Source organism: Mus caroli, unplaced genomic scaffold, assembly GCF_978045245.1.
Source record: "Mus caroli unplaced genomic scaffold, Mus_caroli_1 scaffold_11, whole genome shotgun sequence".
NCBI classification, from domain to species: Eukaryota; Metazoa; Chordata; class Mammalia; order Rodentia; family Muridae; genus Mus; species Mus caroli.
The window spans coordinates 64,716,283-64,727,801 of NW_028227266.1; positions in this window are offsets into that span (position 1 = coordinate 64,716,283).

The window sequence follows — 11,519 nt, forward strand, 5'->3', positions numbered from 1 at the left end:
TTTTTTTTGAAATTATTAAGATAGAAGTTTCTCTTTTTAAAAGTCAGATTACCAATAAAAAGGTACTAGTACAAGGAGCCACAGACACACACAAAAAATCTCTTTTTTGTTTGTTTTTTAAAGATTTATTTATTTCATGTATGAGTACATTGTAGCTATCTATCTCCAGACATACCAGAAGAGGGTGCCAGATCCCATTACAGATGGTTGTAAGCTACCATATGGTGCTGGGAATTGAACTCAGGACCTCTGAAGAGCAGTTAGTGAGTGTTCTTAACCACTGAGCCATCTCTCCAATATATCTTAAGCCAATGGTTCTCAACCTTCCTAATGCTGCCTCCCTTTAATATAGTTCATATTGTGGTGACCTCCAACCATAAAATTATTTTTGTTGCTACTTCATAACTAATTTTGCTACTGTTATGAATCATAGAATGGCAGAAGGGACCACGAGGGACTGGATTAGATGCTTTCTATCCAAAGTAATGCCTTTGTGGGTTGGAGTAGTGGTTAGTGTTAAGGCCTAGGTAACATGTTAAGGGTTAGGTAACTAGTATCTGTCTAGCCGGCCACTTAGCACTGTTACTAATGTTATAAGGAAACTTTCTCATACATTGTTACTGCTGTTACTAAAAAACTTTCTCATGCCCAAGCTGATTGCATAGTTACATTTCCTGCTCATGGAAACCTATCACAACAGAAGTCAGTCAGAACTGTGGAGGGATAATGGTGTTGCAGACTGTAAAGTTAATGCTTGTGTTATTCAAATGCTGATTTCTCTGCCCTCATATTTACAGACACAGCATTGTGTAATGCTTATACCAAGAATCTCCTGTCTCAAGTTTGTGTAAACAGTTCTTACCATTTATTCTCTGCCTTGGTTTTGTTTGGTTTTGGTTTTGGTTTTGTTTCCCCGAGACAGAGTTTCTCTGTATAGTCCTGGATGTCCAGGAACTCACTTTGTAGACCAGGCTGGCCTCGAACTCAGAAATCCACCTGCCTCTGCCTCCCAAGTGCTAGGATTAAAGGCATGTACCACTACTGCCTGGCTCTCTGCCTTGTTAATATATGCTGATTACCTAATGGCTGGGCAGAATAGAAGGTAGGGTGGGACATCTGCCAGCCAGAGGAGGAAGAGAGGGAGAGAGGGATATTCAGATGAACCAGGAGGATGGAGGAACTGGAGCCATGAGGAAGGAATCCAGAGAGAGGTCACAGAAACACACCTGAAGCCCAACGAGCCAGATCAATAATAATATGGGAGTATCATGGGAAGGGACTGTGGGGCAGCAGGATTAGCATAGAATGATAAGGTAGATAATTTAACTGCTCAGCTATTGAGATGTAGTTTTAAATAAATCTTGCTTTTTCTGTGTGGTTATTGGCAACTAGCAAAAGGTAAAGAAATACAGCTGCTGGATTAATTCACTGCAAATATTTGTATTAAAGATAATTAATTTACAGAACTGCTTTGTTTAGTTAGCCACAATAAGCTTGGACTGGAACCAACCACCCAGCAGCTCTTCCTGTACCTGTATATAAGTTCTTGTGGTATTTGCCTTTATGACCTGCTCCTGGGATGGACCCCATTATAAAAGAGACAGCTGAAACTATTTAGAGGCAAGTTCTAAACCAATCTCTAGCTAGAATGCCCCAGGGGATATTGTAGTTCCACTGAGGATCCATTGAGGACCACACTTCAGCCCCAGCCGCATGCTGCATTAGTTTGGTGGATTTAGTCAGCATTTGCTCTATCAAGTCCCATCCTGGTTGTCCAAGACATAGATGTTGAAAAGAAGAAGCTAAGGAGATAGAACAGGGCCAGCAGTATCAATATTTCCCAGGATCGGCTGCTAGGTGAAGGTTCATGTGCTGAAATACAAGTGCAAATTGAGTATGACGATGCCACCTTAGCGCTGTGTTGTACAGCAGCTTTCAGTGCTTGGGACAAGGTTGAAGAAACAGGAAAAGGGTCGGAACCATTTACTAAAATTATACAGGGTCCAATGGAAGCGCTCAGTGATTGTTTTTTCTTTTAACAAAGATTGACTTCAGCTGTAAATAGAAGAGTGTCAGAATCAGAAGCTTGCTAAGTATTAACCAATCTTTGGCTTTCCAAAATGCTAGTTCTGCATGTAAAAAGCGATCAGGCCAAGATCAGCACCAATATATGAATGGATTAGAAATATGGCTGATATTGGATCTCATACTTGTGATGCAACCTTAGTGGAAGTAATCTCAAAAGGTGTGAAGAAAAATAAAAAATTCAGATGTTTTCATTGTGCTAAGCAAGGTGATTTGAAAGGGACTGTAGGCATAGTGCTCCTAGAAACAATGCTTTCTCTGGAGATAATCCAAAAAGAGGGCCCCAGGCTTCTGGAGTATACCAAAGAATGTTCCTGGATTCTGAGCCACCACCATCGCCCCCCTTTCCCTCCTTGCCCCCTATATGAGACAGCCCTTCCTTGGCCCTTCATAAAACCCCTCTCACATCCATCACCAAGCCCTTTCAGAAGTTCCTACAGGCCCTCCCTCCTTTAGGCCCTAGCCCTACACCTTCTAGACCTAACCCATCTCTTCTCCCTCTCTGTAACAGAAAAATCAGGTTATGCCCTCAGGGTCCTAGGCCACTAACTGGGATCTTTCTTTGCCCCTGTGGCACACCTGTCAAAAAGAAATTAGACCTTACTACCCAGGGATGGGCACCTGCAGACACAGCTTAGCAGCTGCTGAGCTCCACATTCAAAGAATAGATATAACGCCGGGCGTGGTGGCGCACGCCTTTAATCCCAGCACTTGGGAGGCAGAGGCAGGCGGATTTCTGAGTTCGAGGCCAGCCTGGTCTACAGAGTGAGTTCCAGGACAGCCAGGGCTACACAGAGAAACCCTGTCTCGAAAAACAAACAAACAAAAAAGAATAGATATAGATACACACACACACACACACACACACACACACAAACTTTTGGTCACCTATCACTATCGTTCCCACAACCTGTCCTACCTCTTGAGGTATAACACACAGCAGCAATCCCCAAAGCAGCCAAGTTAGGTGACATTAAGAAGTGGTAGGCTAAGATCAGAGTCTGAAACAGGAGACAAAGAGACAGGTCTTTATGTCATTTAGGAGAGGGGATGTTAAAGAGGTTCAGACCCTGGAGGAATACTGAATCACCTCTTTTACCTCCCCTATCTCCAGGGGTTGAATAGTCAAGGTGTATTCTCTCTGGTTTTTAATCATGCTCACCAGGTGCTGGGGTTGAAGAAATGGTAGAGTTTGTAGCTCTCACCCACTTCCCACCTGGGAACCCTTCAGATCTGTGATGGAGAGGTGAAGGGCCCCATTTTGTCAACAGAGGAGGGAATTGGAGCAAGGATGTGTAAGTGGCACATGACACAAACTAGGCCAGTAAGGGCAGCCTCCATATACAGCTGGCCACTCTTTGCAACAGCCTTCTGTCTGGTCATAGAGGAAGCAAGCAAAAAGATCATTAGAAGAAGGAAGAGGGGTAGACATAGGGGTGATGGGAATTTAATCGGCTCCTGATAGCCTGCTATTGAATAATTTCTCAACCCTATCTGGAAGGACTGTTTGTCAGAGGTGACAGTTTCTTGACCTCAGATCCCCATATGTAAGAGTTGCCCTGGACGGAAGCAGACAGGAGGTAAAGAGGGGAAAGTCAGGCATAATCCAATGGAGTTGAGTACCACGTCCTGGACAAAGCCAAATTCGACATATTTCCAACTGTCTCAACAAGTGGCATATTCTCCCTAAGCTCATGTGCTACCCCCCTTTGTAAAGCCAGTGGCTTCACAGCCTGCTGTCTTTCTCCTCCAGCCTTGCTCAGAGGCAGCCTCTGTATAGCACCCTCCCCAACAAACCTCTTCTGTGATACCTGTTCCATGGTGACTTTGTGGCATTCCTTGGCCTTGATCCACCAAGATACTCTTCCACTGCTAAAGCCTAACAAACAAACTAGGCCCATTGCCCAAGGCCTTACAACCATAAGTGAGACTGAGGGACTAACAGGGCTTCTTCTCAGTGCTTTGGGACAAAGCATTGCCTACAGTTATCGACACAAACCACTCAGATCATAGCTCTGCAGCATTGCACTCACTGGAACCAATACAAAGAGAGCCCATAGAAAGAGAGATGAAATTCCTGCCAGTTATTTTTTAAAAAGGGAGAAAGAGAGATTTTTTTCTGCTGGACACATTTTAGCCAGTCTTGACCACGCTTGCTTCCCACTGCCAGGCCAGCCCCATTGTGGGATTTACCATTGAAACTCCTTTTCTAGGGGGCTGGAGAGATAACTCGGGGCTTGAGAGCACTCACTGCTCTTCTGGAGGCCCCGAGTTCAAATGCACACCATGCACAGACCAAGCTACATAGTTTCAAACTATAAAAATGTGTAAAGAGTGAGAAGTTGTCTTAGTCAGGGTTTCTATTCCTGCACAAACATCATAACCTGAAAGAGGAAAATTACTGACCACCAGAACTTCTCACCCCAGAGTACATTCTGAACTCTCACACCAGAGTCAGACCCCCTCTCAAATGAAAACTGTTCCGGGGACATTTCTGAGATAAGGGTTTCCTGGAACGAACCCAGTCCAACCCCTCCCAACTAAGGACTGTGCCAGGGACATTTTTGAGATAAGGGTGTGAGTAAAAACCTCAGTTCCAATGAATCAAGTACATGGCCAAAGTGTGGGACGCGGTTGCAAAAGCACTTTGGAAAAACCCTTGGCTGAATCTCTTAGTGACGTAAAAACTGTATTTTCCCTGCCCTGCATCCCCCCTTACCCTTCTCCTATAAAAGCTTGTGAAAAGTTTGGGCTAATTGTCGAATCCCCTCTACACCATGCGGGGTGTGTGGGTTTCGACCCCAGAGCTCTAGTTCATGTCTTTGCTTGCTGTTGCTTTATAGGGCTCTGGTTTATGTGCTTTTATGTGCTTTCTTGTCGTTGCTGTATTAAATCTTACTCTCTATACATCTTAAGTACCGGTCTCAGTGTCTTCTTGGGTGCGCGGCTGACCCGAGGCTTGAGTAAGTGCCTCCCTTTGGGAGTTTTGGAGTCTTTCATTTGGTGCGTTGGCCGGGAATCAGCGCGACCACCCAGAAGTCCTGGACCCACTCAGAAGTAAGATTTACTGTTCTGCTTTGGTCTGGTATCTGTGTTCTGTATCTGGAGGCCAGGTAGGCCGTTCTGCTGTTTGGTGCGATCGCTGTTTTGGGTTTGCGTGACGCTCTGTGCTCAGTACGAGCACCAGAGACCGTGCTCCGGGACTGTGGGCCTGGGAGAGGCCATCTGACTGGAGACCAAGCAGGTCTCAATAGAGAGCACGGGGTGGGTAGAGATAGACGTATCTGGTGCCCACCGTCCGATCGCCCTGGGGGACGCCCCAGGAAGACAAGGGGAGGGCCAAGGACGCTTGGCGGACCCCTCTGAAGGCCGAGAGACCATCACTTAGGTGGAAGGTCTAAGCTGGCCGGCCTTGGAAAGGCCATCTGAATCTGTGAGTTGCCTGTGGGCGACGGGAAGTCGCCGCTGTTTTTGGTTTCTTTTTATCTCAGTCTTGTGTCTGCTTTTGTCGTGTCTGCTATTATTCTAGAAATGGGACAATCTGCTGGGTGTGTAGGTGTGGAACTGCTGCATTTGTGTATTCTGAGATTGTGGGTTTATTCTGGCAGTGGCTGTGAGAGGACGACTGTCTATGGCCTCACAATCTGCACCCCAAAAAGATGTTCCAAGGGAGACCCTGGAAGGAGTGCCCAGGGTACAGAACAGTTAAAAAGACCTGGCTGTTGCCTGGCAGAGTGAAGGAGAGAAAGAGTGTTCTCCCTGCCAGAGCGGGAGTGAATGTGGAATCCGACCGTCAGAAAGTGGAGTTTGGCTGGTTGTGTAAGTCCAGGCGTGGACGAGTGTGCTTGTTTGTGGCCACATGACAGACTGTGTGTGTGTGTGTGTGTTAACCCTTTGTCGACTGTAGACTTGGACTGACGTCAGGACAGAATTTGTCAGAAATGGTTTTAAAAGGAAAAAAAAAACTCAGTGCTGGTGAGTCCCAGACTGCTCAAAAGAGCTCTGAAATTGCAGAGCTGGGCTAAGAATTTCCGGCTTTGGCAGCGCGGGTAGGGCTTTGATAGCAGCAGTGGCGCTGAGGTTCTGAGTTCTGCAGACACAGCAGCAACGGAGGCTGTCTGTGCCCTGCGAATGAGTTGTAAAATGCTGATAGTGAGTGCAGCGGCCTGCCGGCCCCCGCCTGCCAGTCCCGGAGTGACCGTGAAGCCTGCCACAGCTGGGGAGGGGCCGACTACAGCGTCCCTCTTTTGGTCCCCCCCCCAGAGTCTACCCGCACTCCCTTGTGCCGGCCTGGCTGCGTGCTCCCTCCCCAAAGACAGTGCAGAGAGCACCAGGAATCTATCAGGTAGTTAAATAGTTAAATTGCTGCCTCTGCCTGTCAGCGTTTGTTTGCCACTCCCAGGAGTTTACGCCGCATTCATTCCAGCACACAGCGGAGACTCGGCGCTGGGCTCTTCACATCAAAGGATCTGTTTTCAGCCTTTGCCTGCCTCTTGGGTGGGAGAGAGGCTCATTCTCCTGTCCCCTGTATCTTGTCTCTTGTTAACAGAAAAAATTGTGTTCATTTTGAAATATCAGTGGTCTGATGTGAGAACTGCACTCCCTTCTCTGCCCCATGTGTTTTCTCTTCTCAGGCACTGCCCTGAGTTGTTGGCAGTGAGTCTGTTCTGGGCTCCGGTGAGGGAGACATACAAGGTAAGGAGCACCTATGGGTCTAACTGCCAGGCTCTGATGAGGTCTCGTCTCTGTGGGACTGAAAGTGTCCCATCAATCTGACCTAGGTAATAGGTAATAAAAAGTTATAGAAGTTAAGAAAAGGATAGAGGTCTGCAAAGAAGAACTGAGAGCAAAGCTTCAGCAGACTCAAAAGAAATAGGTTAACAGTAAAAAGAGGTGAACTATGAAAAAGTTAAGTGACAGAATATAGATGTAATAATTAGATAACATTCAAAGTAAGAAAAGACAAGAAAGAGATATATATAGATAGAAAGAGAGACATTATATGAGATCTCCATTGCAGTTAAGAAACAGGAGCAAAGAGAGATAAATGACAAAGACTAGAACCTAGCAAAGTGACACTTGCTAATAATGCTAGCACTTAGAAATGATCTGTAAGAAATAAGGAGCCAGAAAATTTTCTAAAAAATGATAAGAGAAATGAAATGCTGGTCACAAAAGTCAGGGAAGCTAGAAAACTTAGTACCTGGCAACAAAAGCAAGCTTTTGGCTGAAGATCAAAGTGTTTACTGTTATCTGTTAAAGAAAAAGAGCACTGAGTGAGAGACTGCCCTAACAAAAAGAAGAAGAGCCCCCCTCATGACCAAACCCTTCACCTGCTCGTGGCTAAAACTAAAGAAAAAGCAGAAGGGGTGCTAACACAGAAGCTGAGTCCTTAAAAGAGACCGGTGGCCTACCTGTTAAAAGCAGCTAAAAAGAGACTGTGTTTCATATTCCTCCACTGACCAGTGCAAAGCAAGTTTAAAAGGTTCCTGGACACTGCGGGCCTTTGCAGACTGTGGATTCCAGGTTTTGCTGAATTAAAAAGATAAACAGCCCTTCGTATAAAAAATAAAGAACAACCTTGGATGGCCTTAGATGCTATTGAGACTGCCCTAATGTTGTCCCTAACTTTGGGACTCCTAGATGTGACTGAGAACAAAAGTATTGCCAAAGAGGTTCTTACTCAGAGATTGGGACCCTGAAAAAGACCGGTGGCATACTTGTAAAAATTAGACCTGGTGACTGTAAGATGACCTGCTTGTCTGCACATAGTGGCTTCTGGTCAAGGACGCAGATAAACTGACTCTGAGACAAAACTTGGCACATGCCCTAAAAGTGTGGTTCAGCCCCCTGACCGATGGCTGACTAATGCTCTGGAAAACATGAACTCTTGGCACTAACCCAAGCCCTGCGGTTGGCTGAAGGCAGAGACATCAAAGACAAAGAAGAAATTCTGGCCCTCCTAGAAGCTCCTGAATGAACTGGGTGAGTTGGGGTACCGGGTATCAGCCAAGAAAGCTCAGTTATGTCGTACCAAAAGACTGTGATGCTGATCCCAACCCCCACCACCCCGCGCCAAGTACGTGAGTTTCTGGGGACGGTGGGCTTTTGCAGAAAGAAAAAGTCCCATTCACCTGGACTGAGGAACACCAAAAAGCCTTTGACAGCATAAAGGCAGCGCTGCTTGCAGCCCCCGCTCTGGCTTTGCCAGATTTGACTAAGGTAAGCGGAAGGCGGGGACAGCAGTGCAGCGGTGGACAAAAAGCAAGTGATCTAGGCCAGCAGCCTCCCTAAAGGGACTTCAGCCTAAAAAGCTAAATTTGTGGCTTTGATACAAGCTTTATAAAAGTCTACACTGACAGCAGGTATGCTTTTGCCACTGTATGGAACAATATACAGACAAAGAGAGCTGTTGACATCTACAGAAAAAGACCTAAGATGCTGTGAACAAAAGAAATCAGATGGCAGATCTAACCGCCAAAAACAGGCATCCCAAAGAGCAATGATCCTGGCAGTCTGAAGACTATCAAGTTATAGACAAATTAAGACTGGTAAAAGAAACCCTGTATAAAATGGTAAAAACTGAAAGAAAGAAAACTAGTCCTCCCTTGAAAAGACAGACCTGACATCAACTGAGAAATAAACTTTACTGAGAAAAAACGTTCTCAAAATGGATAAATGAGACTGCTCACATAGTCATCAAGAAGATTATTGAAGAAAATTTTTCCAAGAGTGCCAAAAGCAATAGTGTCAGATAATGTTGCCCAGGTAAGTCAGGGTGTGGCCAAGCATTTAGAGGTCAAATAAAAATTACATTGTGTGTATAGACCTCAGAGCTCAGGACAGATAAAATAAATTAGTTTAAAACTCTATGACAGACCTTGACAAAATTAATCGTGGAGACTGGCATGGACTTGGTGTTCCTTCCCTATGCCCTATCTCTCGATTCAGTTTTACTCTGTTTAAAGTCCTTTATGAAACTCCTATGCCCATTACTGTTTTTAATAATGTGTTTAAACCTATGTTGTTATAATAATGATCTGTATGCTAAGTTAAAAGGCTTGCAGGTGGTCTGGTCACAACTGGGAAAAATTGGACTGAGTACGCGGACGACATTGCTCCAGGGATCCCAACAGCTGAGACAGTAAACGAGCTGGGTACCCCAAGGACATCTCACCAGTTCCAGCCAGAGATCTGATCTACGTGCACCTACATCGTGCCCAGACCCTCAAGCCTCGCTAAAAGGGCCCCTGCCTAGTTCTGTTTACTAATGCTTCTTATTCTGTTTTTGTTCCCATGTTAAAATAGAGTAAATGCAGTATTCTCCGCATAAAAATATAGACTTCTGAAATTCTAAGATTAGAATTACTCACTAGAAGGAGTGGGGAATGAAAGAGGAAAATTACTGACCACCAGAACTTCTCACCCCAGAGTACATTCTGAACTCTCACACCAGAGTCAGACCCCCTCTCAAATGAAAACTGTTCCGGGGACATTTCTGAGATAAGGGTTTCCTGGAACGAACCCAGTCCAACCCCTCCCAACTAAGGACTGTGCCAGGGACATTTTTGAGATAAGGGTGTGAGTAAAAACCTCAGTTCCAATGAATCAAGTACATGGCCAAAGTGTGGGACGCGGTTGCAAAAGCACTTTGGAAAAACCCTTGGCTGAATCTCTTAGTGACGTAAAAACTGTATTTTCCCTGCCCTGCATCCCCCCTTACCCTTCTCCTATAAAAGCTTGTGAAAAGTTTGGGCTAATTGTCGAATCCCCTCTACACCATGCGGGGTGTGTGGGTTTCGACCCCAGAGCTCTAGTTCATGTCTTTGCTTGCTGTTGCTTTATAGGGCTCTGGTTTATGTGCTTTTATGTGCTTTCTTGTCGTTGCTGTATTAAATCTTACTCTCTATACATCTTAAGTACCGGTCTCAGTGTCTTCTTGGGTGCGCGGCTGACCCGAGGCTTGAGTAAGTGCCTCCCTTTGGGAGTTTTGGAGTCTTTCAAACCAAGAAGCAAGTTGGGGAGGAAAGGGTTTATTCAGCTTACACTTCCATGCTGCTGTTCATCACCAAAGGAAGTCAGGACTGGAACTCAAGCAGGTCAGGGAGCAGGAGCTGATGCAGAGGCCATGGAGGGATGTTCTTTACTAGCTTGCCTCCCCTGGCTTGCTCAGCCTACTCTCTTATAGAACTCAAGACTACCAGCCCAGGGATGGTCCCACCCACAAGGGGCCTTTCCCCCTTGATCACTAATTGAGAAAATGCCTTACAGTTGAATCTCATGGAGGCATTTTCTCAACTGAAGCTCCTTTCTCTGTGATAACTCCAGCTGTGTCAAGTTGACACAAAAATAGCCAGTACAGAAGTCTACCTACTTACAGACAAGACCAGATAAACCAGAATTTTTTTAACACACAGGGTTTGTTTTTGGTTTTGTTTTGTTTTTTTCCCAGTGGAAGAAATAACCTATTGACCTTTGCTACTCTGTGAAGACAGCCTTCACCCAGAATCCCCCAGACGCCTGGGCACTGTTTCTGAGTCAGTATAACCCTTCCTTATGAAAGAGGTCCTGTGTGTTTTGAAAAAGAGTTTGCTATTCTGCTTATTAGAAACCTTTGCTCCCTAGGCTCTTGTTCTGAGCACTGCCTGTCAGTCACTAGAGCCTGTTCTTGTGGAAAGTCATAAGTGCTCTGCAAAGGGCATGTGCTTTGCAAGGGAGTTCCACTGCAGGCACACCTTAAGCTTTGTTGTGATAACTGTCACAAGGAAACTTTCCTCCCCAAGGTTTTACTGAAGTATGAAAAACCTACACTGGTTGGTATCAGACCCCAGAAAGTCAAACCAGCCTGGCTAGGTCATGCCGAGCTGAGTTTTATTCTTGCCTCTCTGCATGGCAACAGGAACAGCTGAGAGCTCATATCCAGAACTTGAAGCAGGAAGCCGAACACTAACTAGGAATAGTGCAGGACTTTGAAACCTCATATCCTACCAAGTGATGAGCTTCCTCCCACAAGGCCCCACTTTCTAAGCCTGCCCAAACAGCAGCACAACTGGAGATCAAGCATTCAAATGCCCGAGCCTATAGGGTATATCTCACTGAAATCAGCACCGTGTAAGGCTCCAAATGCCAAAGTGTGTGGACTGTAGAATGGAGCAACACCAAGTGTGTGTTACAACCGAAAACAGCCCATGGAAGCATCTGCAGCTATGAAAAAGAAAAGGCAGTCAGCCGCAGACCTTTGTATATGTTATTTTCCACTTCTATGTTAATGTGAAGCCACCCCAACCAATACCTGCTGAGCACCGAGCCCTGGAGACAGGCTAGGGGAGCTGTGTAAAGACTATGTGCAGCAAGGTCTGATCCTCCTAAAACAAAGTGCAGAAAAGAAATTTAAAACCAGGAGCTGGTAGGATAGCTCAGGTTCAGTAAAGTTG